At 48.5% G+C, this 20,468-nt stretch overlaps 1 protein-coding gene across 1 annotated transcript in view; it reads right to left on the bottom strand.

Annotated features, from left to right (window-relative positions):
- PRKCH (protein kinase C eta) overlaps window positions 1-20,468 on the bottom strand; it is a 173,780-nt gene that overhangs the window by 30,277 nt on the left and 123,035 nt on the right. The gene's annotated exons all lie outside the window — the stretch shown is intronic.

Raw genomic sequence — 20,468 nt, 5'->3', positions numbered from 1 at the left:
AAAGGAAGGAATATAAGAAAGGCCACACTGATGAGACCAACGGTCCCTCTAGCTCTGACTGTGGCAGTGGTAGATGCTTTGCCAGAAAAGCAGTGTGTCTAGCGTAATCCATCCCGTGCCGTACCCTTCCTGGCATCAACCATCATAGGACTAGAGGTCTCAGAAGATACATCTCTACCTGTTGCTTTTAAGAATAGTAAACCTGTCCTCCATGAATCTGTGTAATGCTGGGTGCGTCTACACGAGACGCTTACTGCGCATTAGCCTAAGAACACCGTGTGTCATGGCAAAAACCGTGGTAATAGCCTATGGCGCAGTGCTACTAGACTAAGCGTCACTCAATAACGGTGCACCGGCACTACTGCACAGTAACTTTAGGTACTGCACACTGAGTTAGTCCTTTATTAAGGAAGCAGTAAACTAAATATGCAATATCTAAGGTGCATTAATGAACATGTAGCTGTACCTGCTGGAGCCTAAACGTTCTCAGAGGCACTGATTTCAGGTTGGTGGTACTGAAATATTTATACCCGCGTGTCATTTTGGTTATTTAAGCTCTCCTTGTGCTGTCCTCATTGTCAAAGTGATCTGCATCAGGCCCTGGCAGGGCACCGGTGCAGGAAGCAGGGGTTTTCCAATGCATACAGAGATAAGACTTGAATCCAAGAACAACAGAGTCCAAAGGACCAGGCAGCTGAAGGAAGTCTGTCAGCCGTCTCACCGCGTGCTGGCCCCAGGGAATACTCCACAGTCGTAAGCAAAGTCAGGAGCACAGACACATAGCGCCGGAGCCATCTGTGTACCCAGACAACATCTTCCTAAAAATACATCCAGCTCTTGGCATCTGGGTCCTTCCACTAACAGATCTGAGCCGCGTGCAGCCACAAATGGGGGAAGACAGGAGGAACAGACAGTGTCTGAAAGGATGTTACCATCCCCAGCAGGTACAATAGGGGCTATCTAAATGGGAACAGGCTCTATTTCCTTTTCACAGTTTGGTAAAGATTAAGAAAAAAAATCCCACAAGTGATTTAGGCTCTCAGACACATTTGGCTTGTACAGCAGCCTGTGAAATAAGCCAGGGCTGCTTCTGGTGTGGCACATGCTCGAACATCTCGGTCTGGCCTTAGAGCAGATGCAACCCTGGTGAGCTTGAAAGCCACTCTGGGCATCTGCCTTAGGCACTAACGTGGCCTCTGTTACCCCAATATTCAGGGGCTGCACCACCAGGACATACTTTTCAAAAGAGCTGTGCAAGGGAAGGAGGTGCCGTTAGATCCATGTCACCAGGAAGTGCCATGAACTCTATTTAGGCACCGAAGCATCTTGGAGGACCTGGGGCCTTGCTGACTTATGCAGTATTCACATAGGAAGCCTGACGGATTTGGACCTGGATCTGCGGCTAGTGCTCTAACCATTGGACAGTCCTTCCTCTCTATTACAGTGACATGATAGAGCTGGATTGTTATTTGTAGGAAGGGGTTTCCATCAGCTGTCCTACCCTCCCAGGAAGCAACTCTTTAACTGTGTTGGGCTGCAGTGGAAGTTATCACCAGCTATTACAGACGACAGACTGGTGACCCTCATGCTATCAGGAGTCAGATCCTACCTCGAAGTGCTTCCTGAGAGACTGGAGTCCCTACTCTAGCAGATGGCAAATGAAATACAGAGAGATTGAAATGCCTGGCCAAAAATCAGCAGAGCCAGGAATACAGCCTGATTTTCCTTGTAGCCGTCCAGGCCCTCATTCACAACATCCCACATCCTTTTGCACCATTTTATTATGATAGGGGCCAGTGACAAGCACCCCTAAAATGGGAGTCGCTGCCCCCTGACTACCTCATGTTCAGAGTGAAGCAAAAACACATGTCCGGGGACTGCTGTTCATGGGAGCTTGTGCTGCAGGATGTGTTCTGGATGGGATGCTCAAGAGAAGATCTTTTTAAAATGAAAAATACCCATAGGCCTTTATGGGCCAAGACTCATCTGGGAAGGGATTAGGTGGACACAGGGCGATGTGTTATATGTGCCTGGTCATGACAGCCTGGACAGTGTAGGCTGCTGGGACTCTGCCTTGTGGTTACCGGCACATCTCTGAGCATAAAGGCAGGCCCTGTCCTTCAGGAATTTGCAGTAATGTAGTTAACACTGTGGTTTATTCTTGGCTCAGACTTTAAATCTAGAGAAATCTTTTTTTTTGGTTCTAAGCAAGGCTTCCTTTCGGGGGTGTTACAACTACACATCCAGGTGCCCCTCGGAGGTGTCCAATGATCCAACAAGCGGTTGCAGATTCACCGTTGGGGGGTATGGAGAGGAAATACTTGGAAACAGCTTGAAATATCCTGCCAGAAGAGCATATATGAACAGACGACATGTCCATGTACCACAACAGTCCACGCAGGCTGCAGTCCTCATGCATTTAGTTAAGTTTAGCTAAGTAGTGGACTTTACTCTGAAGCTGCCACACCAGAGGCCTGTCTAGCAGGCCAACCATCTCCTCCTTCTCCACCGTCTCCCAGCACCTTCAGCTTCCTCCGCTACAAGACGATCTACAGGAGTCCCGGGAAACGCCGGCATCATTATGGCATCAATAGGGCAGGAGCATCGTGCAGGTGCGAACAGACTGTGAGCTTGCTTGTATCCCCTCAAAAAAGATCTCTATTCAGGCAATTTCCATTAAATGTAAACCAGCTGCTGCCCACTGACATCTGGGAGCAAGTACAGTCTTAACCACACCAAGGCAAAACTCCAGCAAAACTGGCTTTCTAGGCTTCCCTTCAATCCTGCTGAGCCTGTCTGACTCCAAATGCAACAAGGAGGACATTTGATGCTACTGGCAAATCCAAAGCTTATATTTCATCACTTCAGAATAGGGCATTAATCTAGTCTCATTTGGCCCCCAGACCCTCCAAGACCGCTGCCCAAATTATGCCATGTCAAACAAACTCCACTTTGCTCTTCCCAAGCAGTCTTGGTGGTTATTTCTCAGGTGAGCTCGACTGCATTCATCTGTGTGCTCGCTGCTTTGCATTTGTTGGCCTGACTGTTCTTTATGCCACATGAGCCCATGAGGTCACATTAAGAAATACCGCCCGGTTTCAAAGATTTACGAGGAGCTCTTGCATTTCGGGGGTGAGAAATCCGGGAAACCAATGAAACTGGAAAGCATCCAGCCCGAATCCACCTCATTTCCTGAAGACACGAGTTTTCCATTCAACATTTTCAGTAGCTCAGGGAAGCAATAAAGGCAGAAATGCTTTCTATGAGCTGAACGCTGAGATCCTTATGGGGCACTGTTTTAACTGCTTTGCTGGCAACCCCCCACTGGACTGAGGGCTTGGCTCGCATTAAGAAATGCAGCTGTTGTACCTATAGTTCATTGCAGCATGTCAGCTTACTGGGACTGTTTTATTTCGGATGCAGAAGCAGCAGCCACGGGATCTTATTCGCTTTCTTGCCCCAAGTTATGTGCTCGTCTTGTGCATCTGCATCTTGGCATCGGCGCTTCGCAAAGAAAATTTGCAAACTGTCTAGGCCACTCTGTGGCATGGTGCACACTCTGGCTTTTTTGGCATTATAGAGATATTTGCCAGCAAGTTCGATGGAGGCAAGAGCAAAATGTATAATGGGCGCACACCACTCAGTCCGGTAAATAAAAGTACTACCCAGATCCAGAAGGGCCAGGTTTTGCCACCCTCCTCTGCACCACATGTAACCTGAATAACTACTTCACAGGGCTATTCACGTAGGAAGGCTGCTAGAAATAGCAAAATGATTCACTTTGGCACTTCTGACGGGAAAGGTATCGATTTTTCTGCTTCAGCTCACTAGAGGATTTAAGAACCATTCACAGATCCATGGAAGTGATGGGACTTCCCCACCTTCCCTTTACCCAATGGCTAGGGCACTTGCCTGTGGCATGTGAGGCCTGGTCTTAAGTCTCTCCTCTGGCTCATCTCGAATAAGGATCTGAACCTCTCAGAAGCCAGCTCTAACCACCAAGTCACGGGTTTCCCATAGTTTCTCCTATTAAAGCTGCTCCACTTTGTATAAATATGAAAACCTTCACTGAGAGAAAGAAAAACCCTACACATTGGTGGCTAGAGCATTCGTCTGGAGAGGACTGCTGGGCTCCAGCCCCTGCTCTGATGAAAATGAAGTTGCTTGCTGCAAATTTGAATGGCTTCAGTGGAAGAAATGGAGAGAGACCAAGTGCAGAATAGCCCAGGGGCTAGGATGCAACTGGAGCAGCAAAACAACCAAGTTCAAGCCCCCGGTTCCAATCAGGAACAGGAGCGATTTGAACATGGGTCTCCAAAATCTCCTGGTAGACAGGGGAAACAGCTTTCTCCATGGTAAATCTGGTCCTTTGTTTATAAAGTGCCTTTGCTTTTATTACAAACAACCTAAATGAAAAATTTCGGTTTGATCCAACCCTTTTCTGTCGATTTGCTAAAATATTAGAAAAAACAATCAATCATGTTGGGTCAACTTCAACTAAGAGATCTGTGCCACCCTCCTCCCCCTCTGCCGTCTTCAGTTCAGCTGCCAATCTGAAAATCAACTATTCGCACAGCTTTAGTTCCCATGGACTTTGCATAAGGCCCAAAGTGAACTCTGGTCCTCCATACGTACTTGGTAAGATGCTAATGCAGACCCATTAGAAGAAATCCCTCAGGTCTCATTGTTGATCGAGAGGTTTTCTTGCTGCGAAAACATTTAATCTCTACCAGATTTCCTAATAGCAAGGCACTACTTCTTTTGCTGACTAGGCATTTTTATAACTGGGAATTCCCCGCCTTAGGGCATCAGGGCTATGCAAATGTCCAGAGCACAAGAAAAGCTGAACCAAAGGAAGTGTTGTCTAAAGACTACTTTTGCATTTGCTAGAGCCAAAGTTAAGCGTAAAACCCCAATCTGAGCGGCTGCTCTGTTTGTGAAGGTTGCCATATCAGTAGACATGGAGAAATACCACAATCACAAACGGAAAGAAATGATCAGCTTTCGAAAAAAGGAAGCCACAAAGTGGGGATCACAAACAGATCAAACCGTGCTGACCTTGAGAGGGGAAAACAAATAGCTTGCAAAACGTAGGTCCGCTGCAGAAGAAGAGAGGACTACTACTGCCTTTCCAACGTGACCGGTTTGCTTCCGCTCTGCTTTCGTACTTCGAAGCGGAAAATAGCAAAGCTCGAGCAATGCTCTTCTGACATGTGGCGCACCCAGGCTGAAGGGAGCAAAGAAAGTGAACCCACTCTTCTGGAACGGAGCCAAATGGACTAATGAAGGCGAGACCTTACAGGCGATATAATATTACCCAAAGAAAACCAGCAGCCACATGGCCCTTTATGGCCCTGGTAATCTCTCCTGGCCAAGGTTCAGAGGGCAGAAATTGTCCTATAGGTCTGTGCTTCCAGAGCTTGATCCCAAAACTACATCCAGATTTAGAACGACCATTCCCTGCTGCTCCTTTTATTTAAAACATGAAATAATGGATCTCTCAGGATCCCTGGAAAATGGAGCAACAAAGGAAGAGTTAAGTTTGGTAAAGTATGAGCTCACCAGCTACCACTTTTCTCCCTAAATATTCTACTGGGTGAGGAAAATCCTCCCATGAGTTGCAAACTGGCTGTTGGTAGCAAACTGTTCCAGATCACCAGCATCGCGTGTGCGAAGGTTTGACTACATAACTACGCTGCATAGAAAAGCGTGCATCCTAGAATAGAGGCAAACCAGAAGCAAATGAAAGAAAGGAAAAATTTTCCCATAGCACCCCGGCTCCATGCAAGTAAACAAACCACAAGTAAAAATTCAATGTAATGCGACCTACATTCAACTTGATGTAAAAGACGATATTCAGAATGCTTTTTTTCATTGCCTTCCTAAAAAACCATGTTGAAAACACTTGCCATACTTCAAGATAAAGGAACGATGGATGCTGCAGCGAAGGCTGCAAAATAGGCCCCCCCACGGCCTGGACGCTGGCCAACTGAAAGGTCATGTAGTTGTAGTATATACTGATGGCAGAGGTCAAATTCAGACCTAGGATAAGCAGCTGAAATCCTGCTGAAGTCTTACATTGGGTCTCAGGGTGCAGGCACAGTGACAGTGCTAAGAAGGGTGTGGTGTGCAAGTGGGTGTGTGGGTGTGGGTGTTCGGGTGTTACACAACCCACAGAATCTGAGTAAGTTCGCAATGAATCCTCGATCTGGTTCTTGAGCCAGTCTTGTTAAGTGGGTCCACACCTGAAACCCATGGTTTCGAGATTTCAGGCAGGAAGATTCAAAGGAGAAAATTTGGACCAGAGTCGTTATTACCCTTCAAGCCAACCAGCCCCTCGAGCACCAGGTCAACCTTTTGCAAGCTGCTTGCCCAGGTCAAGTCAGTGCCATTGTTTTTTCCGCAGGTAGCTGGTGTGTGCTCAAACCACTCGATGCTGCCACCTTGTCCCTGCAGCTGCATCAGGCGTGAGCCTGACCACCCGGCCCAGCTTGTAGCACTGGAGAAGCTGGGCGCAGCACAGCATTACGGAGATGCGGGGCCCAAGAGGCTGGTTCCAGTAGCAAAGAGGAGTGGCTGATTAGGCTGCCTCTGCTTCTCTCTGTGTTCATTTGAAATCCCTGCATCTCGAACTCTCCGCCCCGCAGAAAGCCTAGCAGCTCAGAAAAGCTCCTAACTCCATTTCTAACATTACTGAGCTGAACGTGGTGTGATTCACCTCCCAATGGAGTGGTATGACATACCAGTGCTGACCGAAAAGCTGGCATTCTGCAACCTCTGATTAAGTTCACAAGCCTATGCTCTCTCTTTCTCTCTCTATACATATCTTATTTAGTTAGTCCACAAAAATGCATATCTACCTACCTGCTGACAGACTTCGGACCAATGCAACTACCTGCCTTCCCCATCCTACAGCTTATCATCATCGCACAGCTTCCTCCCTGCTGCTATGCCAGACTTGACGGATGCAGAGCCAAAGGGCAAACTCTGGGTGCTGGACACCTTTTAGGATCAACAGTAGGTCTCAACCCTGGTTATCGAAATGGTGGCTGTGTAATGGGGTAATGGCAGTGGTCTATAGGGGCTTGACCAGAACAGGAAACACGCTTGTGGAAGTGAGCAACAGGAGGCTGCTCAACCATCTCTGTGAAAGCACCGCCGCTGCTAGAGATCCTGGCTTGGGGGAGCTCAGCCTTTTCTCTGCTCTAGACACTTATATACAAGTACCTGTTCAAGGGTCTGCTCTTTTATGAGGGTCTGCTCTTTTACTTGTTCTTAGCAAAGGGAGAAGGAAGGGAATAAATACTTGCAGATTTCCCAGAATCCCAATTCAAATGTTCCCGCAGTTATTGAGGGAAGAAATGGAAGCAAAAAAAAAAAAGGCTTTGTTTAAAATCCACAGTATGCCTGCTGTGCACACACCCTCCGGACGACCAAATAAGTGATGCATTGGACCTGCAGCTAGCTCAGAGACGGGCTTTCATCCCGTTGCACAGAAGCGCTGGAATTTGCTGGGCAAGGCAATCGTTCACCTTCCAGCTGCTAGCAGCGCTATTTTCTGCCTGCCATAACAAAAAAAATTTTCTCCTTTGAATCTTCCTGCCTGAAATCTTGAAACCATGGGTTTCAGGTGTGCACCCACTTAACACGAAGAACACATAGCTTCGAGACTGGTGGGGCTGATCAAACCCAGAGGGTGAGAGGGATTTCAAAAGCACCAGCCTTTTATGTCACCTGGACAGAAACAGTGATGCCTGATGCAGAAATTAAAACGAAGCAGCTTCTGTACAGCTGGAAGCACTGAGACCACACTGGGGTGAATGAATTCACTGGTTGCTCACAAATTTTGTAAAGTTTCTCCCCAGTGTGTTGGCTAAGAGACCTAGCTAGAGCTCCTATCTGTGCTGGCAGCATCGGAGCCAAGCCGGTCTATTGAGCAGGGCCTGATCTAACACGGCAGATGAAGCATCCGCATCTCATCACACCAAGTACAAAGCCTGTCAATCAGGAGTCAGACGATGGTTCAGCTCAAAATAACTCTTGCTGCAGCCTCATCACACATCTCATAACCGCCCGTGACATCCAGCATCTTCCTACCCAGGGTCTCACACAAATATTTCATTCCAGGAAGCAGCAAAAAAAGGTGATTGCATTTACCTGGATCATGCACACAGAGCTGCCTCCAGCAACAGCTCAGACAGCAAACCAATTTGTACCAATATTTGAGAAGCCCAATAGGGTGTTATGGGGAAGGAGGAAATCCTGAATTGAACCTGAATGCGTGGGCATGCAGGTCTCTCGACCCCTATGTCGTATTCAGTCTTTACTTGGAACTGGATATACAGGCAACTGAATTTAGTGGAAAAAAAAAAATCCTGTGACTTTGGTGAGTTTGGGCCCTTACACATACTTCAGAAGTCTGTAAAGTCCTAAAAAAATCTATTAACCCACCTCTGGCCTATTGATTGCTTCACTTTTATCATTGTGTATGTAATCAGGACTGCTACAGAGCAAATATACTATGAATTATTTTAAATGGGATTCTCAGAGAAGCACTCATGTTCGGCCCCACCCTTTCCACCAGAGTCAGCAGGACTTTTCAACTGACTTCATATGAACGGCATCGGGCTGGTGCCCGGTGCTTTTGCAAATCCCACTTGTCCTGTACAATTTCTGCTTCCCTTATGGAGGCTCAATGATGGTCCTGAGTAACAAGCTGCACATCAAGGTGTGGCTGGGGCGTACTCAAAGGCACTCAGGGGAGTAAAGCTTTCAAAACATTTCCTAGAGGAGCCTGTCCTCAGATCTACTCAAAATATCAAAGCTCAGCAGGCAAATAAAATGCTTTCCCATCTCCTCTGGTCTCTCTAGTATTCACCAGAACAGTCACATTAAATCCATCAGTGAAAATTTGGGCGCTGGATATCCAAAGTATGGGGGAAACAGTGAGGTGAAACCCAGCCTATTCATCCCAGGGCCAGGATGCTGAGCTACTGTCCAGCTCATCTGCCGTTACGCTGGTTTATGAGGACTCCTGCCCAGCCGGCGAGAGCCCCAAGTGGCCATGTGTCACCCCTATCCACCAGGCACGAACGTCGCTGCGCACATTTCCAAGATATTGCACAGGGGTGCAAGAAGAAAGGATGCTCATCCTGAAGAGGCTGGACTTTGAAGGCTGCTTCAGTGAAGCACATGATGCAGCACTGAAGTTGCCATCGAGATGATGAGATTACTGGGCCAAGCAGCCTGTGTCACAGGCTGATTTCAAAACAGAAAAGCAGCATGTGGCTCATGAAGTTAAAGAGAGTGGCCTTGGCTGACCCCTGCTTGTGGACGCAGTGGTGGAAGTGGGATGCTGGAAGGAGGGATCTCAATGAAGAGGAGCAGGTGGAGCTCGCAAGCGGGACTGGGAAGGGTGACTCAACTGTGGTGTGCAATGAGTGTGCATGGTGAGGATGGGGATTTGGGGGGAATCACCCATGAGTAACGTGCTGGCCAGCCAGCTGACCCTGAGTCAACCCTGGCTCTGGTTGTTCTAAATCAACCCCCCAAGAAGGCAACCAGAGACCTATCACGGACAGAAACCAAAGGTTTCAGCGCTTTCAGCCTGGACCAGCAAGCTGAAGATTTAAGTCCTAGATTGGTGGTGCTAACACTTTTGACCCCGTGGGCTGCATGAATGGTGCAGAGCTGGTCCACAAGCTGGATTTGGCCCTGTGCACCAGGCCCTGCCCCACCTCTGCCCAGCTGGGCAGGGATGGTGTGGGGCCCTTGAGCCTGATCCCGGCATGTGGGGGCCAGGATCAGGCCCCGTGCTGCCTTGTGCATCCAGCCTACCACATGCACAACCACGGCTCACCCTACACAACTTTCTGCAAGGGAGCTTCGTAGGCCAGATGACACGGGGCCGGGGCTCAGGTTTGGTTCCTGGGCCTGGTGTTATGCACCCTTGTCCTAGAGGCTTCTTCTTCCCATGCTGTCCTCAGTTGTAGGCGTGAGCTCAGCTGTTTTTCCTTATGAATCACCGTTCTGCACTTGAAGAGGATTAAAAATGCTGTTTAAAGTTCATTCCTAATCCAGGGAAACAAGAAACAACAGGCAAGGAAGAACGAGAGAGGCCTTTGTAGAGCGCTGTGCCTGGCAAGCACTCGCGCAGATGATGGGGTTACAGATTCTGAACTTAACCCTCCTGCATTTGCATAATACAGGACTACTGAGTCAGAAGCATTTCCTACTATGATGTAAGCTTTGGCTCCACCTGAAAGGCAAGTGCTCCTGGTCTACTTGTTTTAGGTACAGCCGCAGGGGGCCAGATCTCCGGTGCTTTGCATGGTGCTCGGATACTCTTTGAAGTTTAATGTCCTTCGCTCAGAAGCCCGTATTGTTGCAGGGCAGCACAGGAGTAGCTCTTAATTGCAACCGCTGAGAGCGTCAACAAGAACTGCACATCCACAATGATATCATCCATGTGGGTTGCTCCTTTCAGACACGCTCCTCATCAATAAAAGGTCACGCGGCCGCTAATGGGAGACAGTGGAAGCTAGTGGAGAGCAAGGCTTTTCTACCACAAGAAAAACGGAAATGGATGCAGGATATTTTAAGTCCTGGAGTGCATGACCCTGTAGTGGAACCTCAGAAATGGTCCAGACAGGGCACGAAGCAAAGAACAAAGCATGGGTGATTCTGCGTTTCTTTCTCTGCATTTCGGATGCGCAACACCCACGCGTTTTTGCTATGCCACAAAAGCAAAATCCACTGCGCTTCACATTATAACTCAGTCTCTACACGTCTATATTTCGGACCAGATTGTAAAGCAGAGCTCCTTGCAGTTTCCTGGCACCGCAACCTTATCTCAGGCGGCAACAGCGCAGGGCCTAACAAAAGCCTCACTGACGGGCTGGACAATATGTTCATTTTCATGCAATGCAAGTGCTTGGATTTATCCTAGGCAGACAAGGTTCTTTGGGTGAATTTGATCTCTTTTATTAGACCAGCTTAAATAGTTGGAAAAAAAAATTTATAGCAAGCTTTTGAGTTTAAAAACTCTTTGCCAGGCTGAGTTAGCTACCTATTCTAGGCCTGTGCGCTTCTGCTGCATGAGCCTACTAGGCTTTCACAGCCATTGTTACCATGCAGCCTCTTATATGAATTGCACAGTGCTCTTACCAAGTCATTTTGGAGCATGGTGCTATAGCCCCCCAAGCTGAGCATTTGTTGCTTCTTGTATTCTAGCCGTGCCGGCAAACTTGATCACAGCTGAACTGACTCTAAACCCTCAAGAAAAACTCACGAACAGTTTTCAGTTCCAATGCAGCAACCCGAACGGGTCCACAAGGAAGGCTCTGCTTGGAAGCGGTGACATGCCAACATCCTGCAAGATTTCTGGACTGAGCTGGTGTTGCCCATATGGCTAAATAGGCCCTATGGATCATGCAGAACAGCTGTCAGATGCTTGGTCATGCACACTCAGAGCCAGAGGCCATTGCACGGGGCTGCCTGACAGACTCCTTTGCCAGGCACTTTTCATGAGTACCTTAAAGGAAAATGCACCAGAGGCTGAAGGCTCCTGGGTCCATGCTGCATCTTAATAAACCAGAGAGCCAACATTGGTGCCCTGCCCCTGGTGACTTGGCTCCTCAAACATGCAGCGGCTTTCTGTTCAAACACTCAGCCATCCCCCTGGCAGCTTCCTGGTGTCCTTAGCTGAACCATGGTAGCTGGAGCTGCTTTTTATGTCTCGCTGGCAACCGCACTGGGTTTTCAGTTTCATAGTTTCTAGGGTCGGAAGGGACCTGAGCAGATCATCTTGTCCGACCCCCTGCCCTCACAGGAAAGAGTACTGGGGTCACACGACCCCGGCAAGGTGTGCATCTAACCTCCTCTTAAACACCCCCAGGGTAGGAGCCTGCACCACTTCTCTTGGAAGCTGGTCCCAGACCCTAGCCGCCCTGACCGTGAAGTCGCCTCCTGATATCTAACCTAAATCTACCCTCTGCCAGCTTGTGACCGTTATTCCTGGTCACTCCTGGCGGTGCTTGGAGAAACAGTGACTCCCCCAATGCCTGCTGGTCCCCCCTGGCTGAACAGGTTCAGGTCCCGTCGCCTCTCCTCATAGGGCCTGCCCTGCTGCCCCCGATCATACGAGTGGCCTCCTCTGGACCCTCTCCGTGCTGTCCACATCCCTCCTGAAGTGCAGTGCCCAGAACTGGATGCAGTACTCCCGCTGCGGCCTGACCAGTGCCGCACAGAGGGGGAGGTTTTACGGCTATGGCTGTGGCTCGCACATGGAAAACTAGGCTGAGAGACCCTAAGTTTCTGCACCTTTAAAAGAAAGTGCATTAAGGTGCAGATTGGCCCTGGCCAGCTGCTCAGAAGCCTCTGGGCTCTTCCTTGCAAGTCTTTTGCCACATATCATGACATAGCTGTCATTAATCCTTCCTGCGCGGCTTTCCCCACCAACAGCGTGGCCATACACGTTTCATACCTAAACCAACATCCTGTATTTATTTGGTCCTGTCTGTGTTAGGCTCGTGCTCTTTGGAGCAGTGACTGTGCCTCGTGCTGGCTCGGGAAAGCACTAGGCAGCACCGTGCACATAAAACACAGCAATGATTCACTGCTGGGCTCGACAATATGTTAGCCTATTGTCGGACAGGACTGGGCATCATGTAACTTAGGGTTTGCATGCCGGGAGGACCCTTGAATGCCAGTCAGATTCATAAAACAAAGGTCTCATCAGCTGCTTTGATCCAACGGGGGGAAGAGGCTCCTGGGTTACTTCCAAAGAACATGAGTCTTTCCTCATTACTCACGCTTTCCCACTTGCTAGACTTTGACGCTCTTCCTCTCGCTGAGTAGTGCCTTCCCCTCAGCACTGTCTCATTGCAGCGCTTGGGACTATTCCTGGAACAAAGGGCTATCTGACATGAGTAACGTGAACAGCCTCCACCCCTGGGGGACTCCTATTCCCTTGTAAGTACTTTCATCCAGGGATATGATCCGCCACCCTCCGATTCAGATAGGCAGCTACTTTGCGAGGGGTGGCCTTGTATGTGCAGGCCTCCTCTGCTGAACCGGGAAATAGTTACGCCCCTTCTCTGGGCTGGGAAGACAAACCTAACCAATAAAGACTGCCTTGTGGGGAGGATGCAAGGTGGGGAGCGGGGGTGAATGGGCTCCTACAGACATGTGGGGAGCCTGCTCCGACACGCTGGAAATCCACTTGATTAATCGAGTCGGCCGGAGCACAGAAATTGCTGCGCTCCGGCAGCCTTCCGCGCCACGCGTGCCTGCGTCTCTGTGCGTCCCCGCGCTGAAAAAGTGGCAGCAGGGCACTTTGAAATAAAACATGTTTGATGAGTTTTGGTTCAAAGCACACCGCTGCTATTTTTCCAGCACAGGGATGCTGATACACAAGATGAATGGGCACTTTTAATTAGCGCGGCTCGCTAATTAAAGCACCATGTCTCGGAGCACATGTAAAAATGCCCATTATGTCCATCATTAGATGCAAAGGTTAAGCTGAGAGTGTGACTCAGGGGTGAGCTGGGACATCATGGGAAGCTTTTTGTGGGATGGAGCCACTCCCTTCTGAACCTCACCCCAAAAACACAGGCGAGGAACAACTCCTCTCCCTTCTCATAGCTCTGGATGGTAAATACATAAAGGGTCCTTCAGTTAATCAATAAGGGACAGCACATCCATCATGGTGTATCCAGCTGAGAATGTGCAAGAAGACCAAGGGAATTAGGTGCTCAGAAAACTCCACAGGAGAGGACTGGGAGTGCATGACTGCCCAACCAAGAAGGGACCAATGTCCATCTTTGTCTGGCTGCCTTAATAAAAAGAAGACAATGAGACAATAATTGCCTCTCAGGAGGAAAGCAGCTCAAGCAACTAGAGAGCAAGAGTGTGGCTGCTTTTTGTTTCGGCTTGCTTCTATCCTGGGTGCGAGGGTTGCTGCCTCCAGCTCTAAGGATAGGGGGAAAATGACTCTATCACAGCTAGAAAATCTTCTGTTGCTAAGTTTATGCTCCGACACAGACAGTCTCTACAGCTGCACAGTATTTACTTGCCAGACAAAAAGTCTGTCCCTCCTGCCTGCCCTTAGGTGCCTCTAAAAGCTAGAAGAAAGAGGCCAAGAACAGAGAAGCCAAGAACAAAGCAACACTTGAGGCTCTTCATCTGGTTAGCTGCAATTGCCAAACCTCAGCAGATTAAACAAACTCATATGGTAGACTTGTATTTGAAAAGAGCTCCAGAGAAAATGCTATCACCTCTACAAGGTTGAGAAATGAAGTGAAAATGACACTGAGAAATGGATATGCTGGAGAGAGACAGGAGAGGACTTGAAGGATCTGGCAACAGGGGGATCTACTGGATTATAAATCTCTATTAAAGAGCTTCTTGACATTCTTTAATTCCACATTACCATTTTCAACAGTCCCACTGAAATTTCTGAGCCTACTTCCAGAGTACGGGGCTACTCTGGTGGGTAAGTGTGCCAGACTTGGACCGTAAACCAGTGGGCATGCTAATTAAGCAGATACAGTTGATCACCTTTCTTCTTCTTCTAATAGTGCTTAGTCATGGCTCACTGTCCACATTTGGCACAAAATGACAATACATATGTAAAGGGTCCTTCAGTTGGTCAATAATGGACAATACATCCATCCATCATGGTGTATCCGGCTGAGTATTTTCAAGGAGACCAAGGGAATTAGGTGCTCAGAAAACTCCACAGAATTCCAATAGGACATAAGCACCTAACTCCCTGAACTGCTTTTGAAAAAGCCAGACTGGTTTTGTTTCATGTGCTTCTTCCTCCTTTTGTACTATCAGTTTATCTAAAGTAAATTCAGGGCCTGCTCTCTACAGATGCAACAGGTCTGAGAAGTGTGTTCAGATCCCTCCATTCACAGTGACTTCAGCTCCCTCAAAAGCGGCTCAGCAGGCCTGCGTGTCTGTACAGGACTACCCACACCTGGCCTGTTGAACTTTCAGTTGTCACAGAGGGTTTCCAGCACATCATCTTTCTGTATTTAATCACTAAGACCACATGCAGACGAAACGAGAGGTGTGTGTGCATGGCACTTTAAAGCGGGCTAAATGCTTTTGCACCGCTTTAACGGTGTCATTGTTTGCACGCCTCGGCAGCATAATGCGCATTAATTCCAGCCGCTGTAGGAAATTCGGCGGTGTAATGCACCTTAAATGACTTGGGGTGCAGCAAATGGGAAGTCCTTTGAGCTGCTACTGCCACGGAGTGAAGGACAGGGCTCCATGCAGGAAGCCCTGCAGGCAGCCTGGCAGCAGCCCGGGAAGGCAGGCTCTGCCCAAGAAAAGCGCATGGTGAGCCTGATCTTTCCCCCTGCCCCTGGAACTTGCCTGCCTGCCAGAGCTGCGTAGAGGCTCTGTGGCTGCGGCGCCCCCCGGGACTGCCCATGCCAGGGGCCTGCAGGCGGGTGACACCTGTGCGGAGGGAAACACCAGCCCCGCAGCCCAGGGACCGCTCTGCCCACCGGCAGCTCGCCCTCTCTCCCCTCCCTGCCGGGGAGGCAGGTAAGTCAGCGGGGGGGGGGTGCCTGACACGGGGGTTAATCAGCCCTAATTTGAAGTGATGTTTTTTAAAACCCACCACTTCAATTTGGGACCCCCCGTTTTGTCTACACACACCCTAGCTGCCCACCTACCCTGGCTGTGCAAAGATGACTCCTCAGGTCTGCTGGATACAGATGAGTGGCTTGAGACAGCAGGTGACAAACACCCTGCTGCAATTTCCCACGCCACAGGACAGGGATCACATTTCCTGAGGCAGCGTCAGTGGAGATGTCACACAAATTGTGCACCTAAGTATTTAGGATTGTAGAAGTCATATCCACAGCGTTAGAGGCTGCTTCTGAGAAAATGACTGTGGAAGGCACATCCAGAGAGGCAACACGCTGGGCTGAGAGGAGATGCCTGCACAAAATAATGCACATTTTCTCTCCCAGAGGGAACTCCTCCATGCCAGTGCTGCCATGTCAGCAGCACATGGCTCTCGATTTGATAACCATGGATGACAGTGGTCAAAGCGAAGGAACATTTTTCTATTGTGAGAAGGTTTGTCTGAAGAGCAGGCCCTATCACCTCTACTCAAACAATTCTTACTGAGGATGACTACATCCAAGTCATGCATTTCCCCAGAGGAATCAGGGAAAGCATGACTTGAGCTCAATAGCAAGACAAGGTCCAAGAGCCCTACTCATGGAAGACAAAAGCAAAGCCAAGCCATGGCAAATGTGTTGAATATTAGAAATACCACTGCTGTACAGAGGTTTTGTGGAACTGTGGTATAAGTTTGGTCATAAGGAAGCTAAGAACTAACAGTGCGATCCTTCAGTCAGTCACCCTAGAGATAAAAGCAGATTGACTTGGACAGGCCAAAGTGCATAGATGCCTCAGTGACCCATGGCAGGTCTAAATAAGATAAGGGACTGCCAGGTTTGCTGACTGGCCTCCAAGACTTCCCACTGACACCCCTTATCGCTGCAAAACAAGTTCAGTTCAGGGTTCAGCTGGTGGTTTGCTGGTAACAAATTTTCCTGGGTTCCTCACTCTCTGGCCATGTACGGACCACGCCTCTCAAGAGGCTGCCTCCGACTAACACAGAGGCTAACACAGGTTTTCATGCAACCAGCCTTTGGTGTAGGTTAACACAGCCATTACATAAGGCCACTGACAGTGATCGTTACTGGAAATACAGAGGCAGAGTGAACCGGGAAGGATGTAAGAAAACTCCTTCCATGCAAAATGCCGCTCCATCGCTCCGGGCCCTTCTGAATCAGGAAGATCAGCAGTTTCAAGTAACCTCCTTTGATCAAAAGGGTGCAGGGAACACAGTGCAGAAACTTTCCTCTTGTGAATCATGCTTTGGCCCAGTACCATTCCAGACATTTTGTGGCTTAAATGGAATAGGTCTTGGAACCTCTGAAGCATGACTCCTCCTCAAAGTGCCATGGCTTACAGTGAGTTTCCTTTAGCCCAAATTACTTGGATTAAACCCAGCAGTGCAGAATAGCACTGCTTTTCCAGAAGGAGAAAGGGGAAGGGAAATACTCCAAATGGCTCATGCCCTAGACAAATATATCTGTGTTACAGGTCACTAATCCCTTTGGACCAAAAGGTGTTCTCAAATAAGCTACCTTGGTTCGTTTCTCTTTATTTAGGGAGCAACTGTTACTATTTTTCATGAGAAGGTAACGTGTGCCAATTGCCAGCCAACCTGCCACTGGTGGATTAGCTGTGATTGAACAGTCATCATCATGCGAGAATTAACTCTGCAATTCAAGGAGAGAGGTGAGCTGATGATGCACTGTGCCCTGGCTAGAGAAGAAGGAAGCAGATAGAAGTGGGGATATCACTGTGCACAGTTCAGGAAAAAGAAAGGCAGAATAGCTAGGCCAGATTGCAGGAAGTTAGCTGTGGTTGGCTACCGTGACTCATTCATTTCTCATCTACTACCTTTCATCTCCAGTTCCCCTTGGTCCGCACTGGAGAAACAATATGGAACTTGCTTTCTTTTTCAGACATGTTCTTTGGACTGGAAAAGCCAGAACCACACTCTCTGGCCTGCGCTGTCCCAAGTAGCACAAGATAGCGAGCCCTACCTCTCTTGCAGCAAACAGCCCTATCCTATGCCCAGCAGAAAGGGTTAGCACAGATGCTCCTATTGCACAAGCCTCTGGTGCAAAGGCACAGTGACTGCAAGAAGGCAGGGTGTTCGGAGAACTTTGCACTCGGACCTTGCCCAGTGGGTAGGGTGATCAACTCCTTCTGGATTACTGCCAGCTCCTTGCTTGTTCTAAATGATAACAGTGTGGAGGAAGATAATCAGGGAGTTATGACAAGGTCTCAGGCTTATCACCCCTTTGACAGGGCTGGACCACGGGGTGGCTGTGACACCATATGAGCCGTGTGGCTCCTGCTCGGCTCAGGACCTAATGTAACCTTTCCTTGACTGCTTGCCTATCGCACCTTGTTTTTATTGCAGATTGTAAAAGGGAGGCTTCCTGGGTGATCCATGCAAATCACCACTGGGCCTCTCCTGAACCCCACTAGTCTCACTTCAGCCCTCAAGCTTAATAGGTCCTCTTGGCCTGTCTTGTACCTCTGCAGGGCACCTGTAGCCTTAAGAGCTCATTGCGTGGCTCCATCCTCCCCTACACCACTCCCTGTGCCTTGCAGGTGTTACTGCTCACTGATGTCAGCTGATGTTCATTCCACTCAGCCCCTCTGTGGGCTCCTCGATGCTCTCAGCCCCTCTCCCTGGGCTGCTGGATCCCATGGTCACCTGAACAGCCTCCTCTCTGCAGTAGTTGTAGACTAAAGCAAATTGCTGTGCTAGCATTTAAACGCTAAACTGTGGACAAGGAAACTCAAGGAGTGCGCACTTACTTACCTCAGCGCATTCAGAAATGCAAACCACACCAAATTTAACCCCGAGTGGCCCTGAAGTCGAGACACATGTGATGCACCTCAGGTATGTTTTCACACCTCTCAAGGGATCCAGATGGATTTATGAAAGAAAAACCCCCCTACAAGCTACATGCCATATACCAGCTCAGCCTCTGCCTCCAACGTGCCAGAACCTGTGTTCAGGAGAGGCTGGTTGCTGAAAAACCTTGCAGCCTCTGCTAAGCGCACACATAGGCCTCTTCTCAGGGAGAGGTGGAGTTTGAATCAGCGTTTTCTCCTGTCAGAATTCCTCCCCACCATACAAGCTTCATGTGATGCTATTCCCTGGGGTCGCATTTCCCAAGCCAACCTTGCCCGTTTCTTTGACTCCATGCTAAACAGAGAAGTTGTGACCACCGCAGCAAGGCAGGACAACTACACAGCCTCCTGTGAGATGGCAAGTATCCGGCTGAGTCTGGACACGTCACAACACTACAGGTTCTCCCATCGGTTTAGCAATGAATATGCAAACATTCACATCCTTATCGGGTGAGCTCAATGATGGCAGGGTGCCTGGATCGGAGATTTACTTACAAAATACCCCTTCCTAGCTGGCAGGCATATTTTGGACTCAGGAGTGGTTCTTCATAATTCCTGAGCTGCTGAGAGAGATTTGTGAACACTGCAGGTGGTTGCAATGAGAACCTCTGACCTGGATATAACAACTGACTCAACAGAAGCCACTTCCAAATGTGAACGATCTACGTGGCTTTGGGAGAGATGATACTCAGAAGGGATTTCAAGTCTCTAAGGCCTGCTCAGCTCACACTGTACTCAGCTGGATCTCTGCCATATGCTCCACTGAGCTAAGGGCCAGGTAATAAGCTTATGAAGGAGGCTGTGCTTTTGGACACAGCCCTGGGAAGGGGTGGTGCCCGACCCCGGCTGCCCCTGCAGTAGCTCCAACCAAGCTTGCGATGACAAGACAGTCCCATGACACATGCTTCCTTATTGTTTGGTTGGTCCTGGACTGGGTGTGCTTCTTCTGCCCTATGTTAGCAGCAAACTGAGATGCTTCCTGTGCCAGTGCAGCTACATTGGCCGGGGCACTCCAGGGTGGAGCAGAGGCACTGCCTTGTCCCCCCTCACATGCCCTGGAAGCAGGACTCTTATTCCTAAGCATCAGCAGTCCTACAGCAGGATTACTAGAGGCCAATGTCAACTACAAGTAATTAATAAAGTGCTTATCAAAACAGACCATGCTGCAGCTTAGGGAGCTAGGTGCCTCTGTCCTACTTGAAGTCTGTGTAGTTTCCTGAGCACCTAATTCCCTTGGTCTCCTCGACAATTCTCAGTTGGATATACCATGATGGATGTACTGTCCATTACTGACCATCTGAAGGACGCTTTATGTATGTACTGTCATTTTGTTCAGTTTGGCCAGTGCCAAATTGTGCTGGTGGCTGCACAAAGGAAAGGATGGCTCCTGCTAACCCTTGGAACTGGTCCAAACTTGGAATGTATGGGCCAGGATTTTCACTAGTTTTGTTTCAATCTGGAACAAAACCAAATAATTTAAAACAAAATCCTGGGAAATGATTATTCTTTAGAAAAAAAAAAAAGAAAAAGAAAAAAAAAGTTTTTGCAATGTTTCTGTTTTTTAATTCAATTTATGGGTTTTACCATTTTTCCTTTATTTGACATTTCCTAGACATTTCTACATTTATTTTATGGCAGGTCTTTAGCAGCAGCACATGCTCCACACTGCTACCACTGAGATGTCGGAACATGACAATATAATAGCTGGACAAGTCCATGATTTTTTACTGAATTTGTACAATAGTAAAGCAAACTGATAAAGCAGGAGAATCTTTGATCTAAAACAGATTAGACGTTCAGGGAGCACTGAGTACAAATGGATGTACTATTTCTACTGGCCTAGCATGAAATAATATAAATGTAATTGAAATAAAACTATAACAAATTCTAAATTTAATTCTGGCATTTCCAGAACGAAACAAAAGAAGTCCAAA

The sequence above is a fragment of the Crocodylus siamensis genome, chromosome 2 (genome assembly GCF_052110815.1).
Source record: "Crocodylus siamensis isolate JL-2025a chromosome 2, ASM5211081v1, whole genome shotgun sequence".
NCBI lineage: Eukaryota > Metazoa > Chordata > Crocodylia > Crocodylidae > Crocodylus > Crocodylus siamensis.
This window is presented reverse-complemented; position numbering and strand designations above follow the sequence as displayed.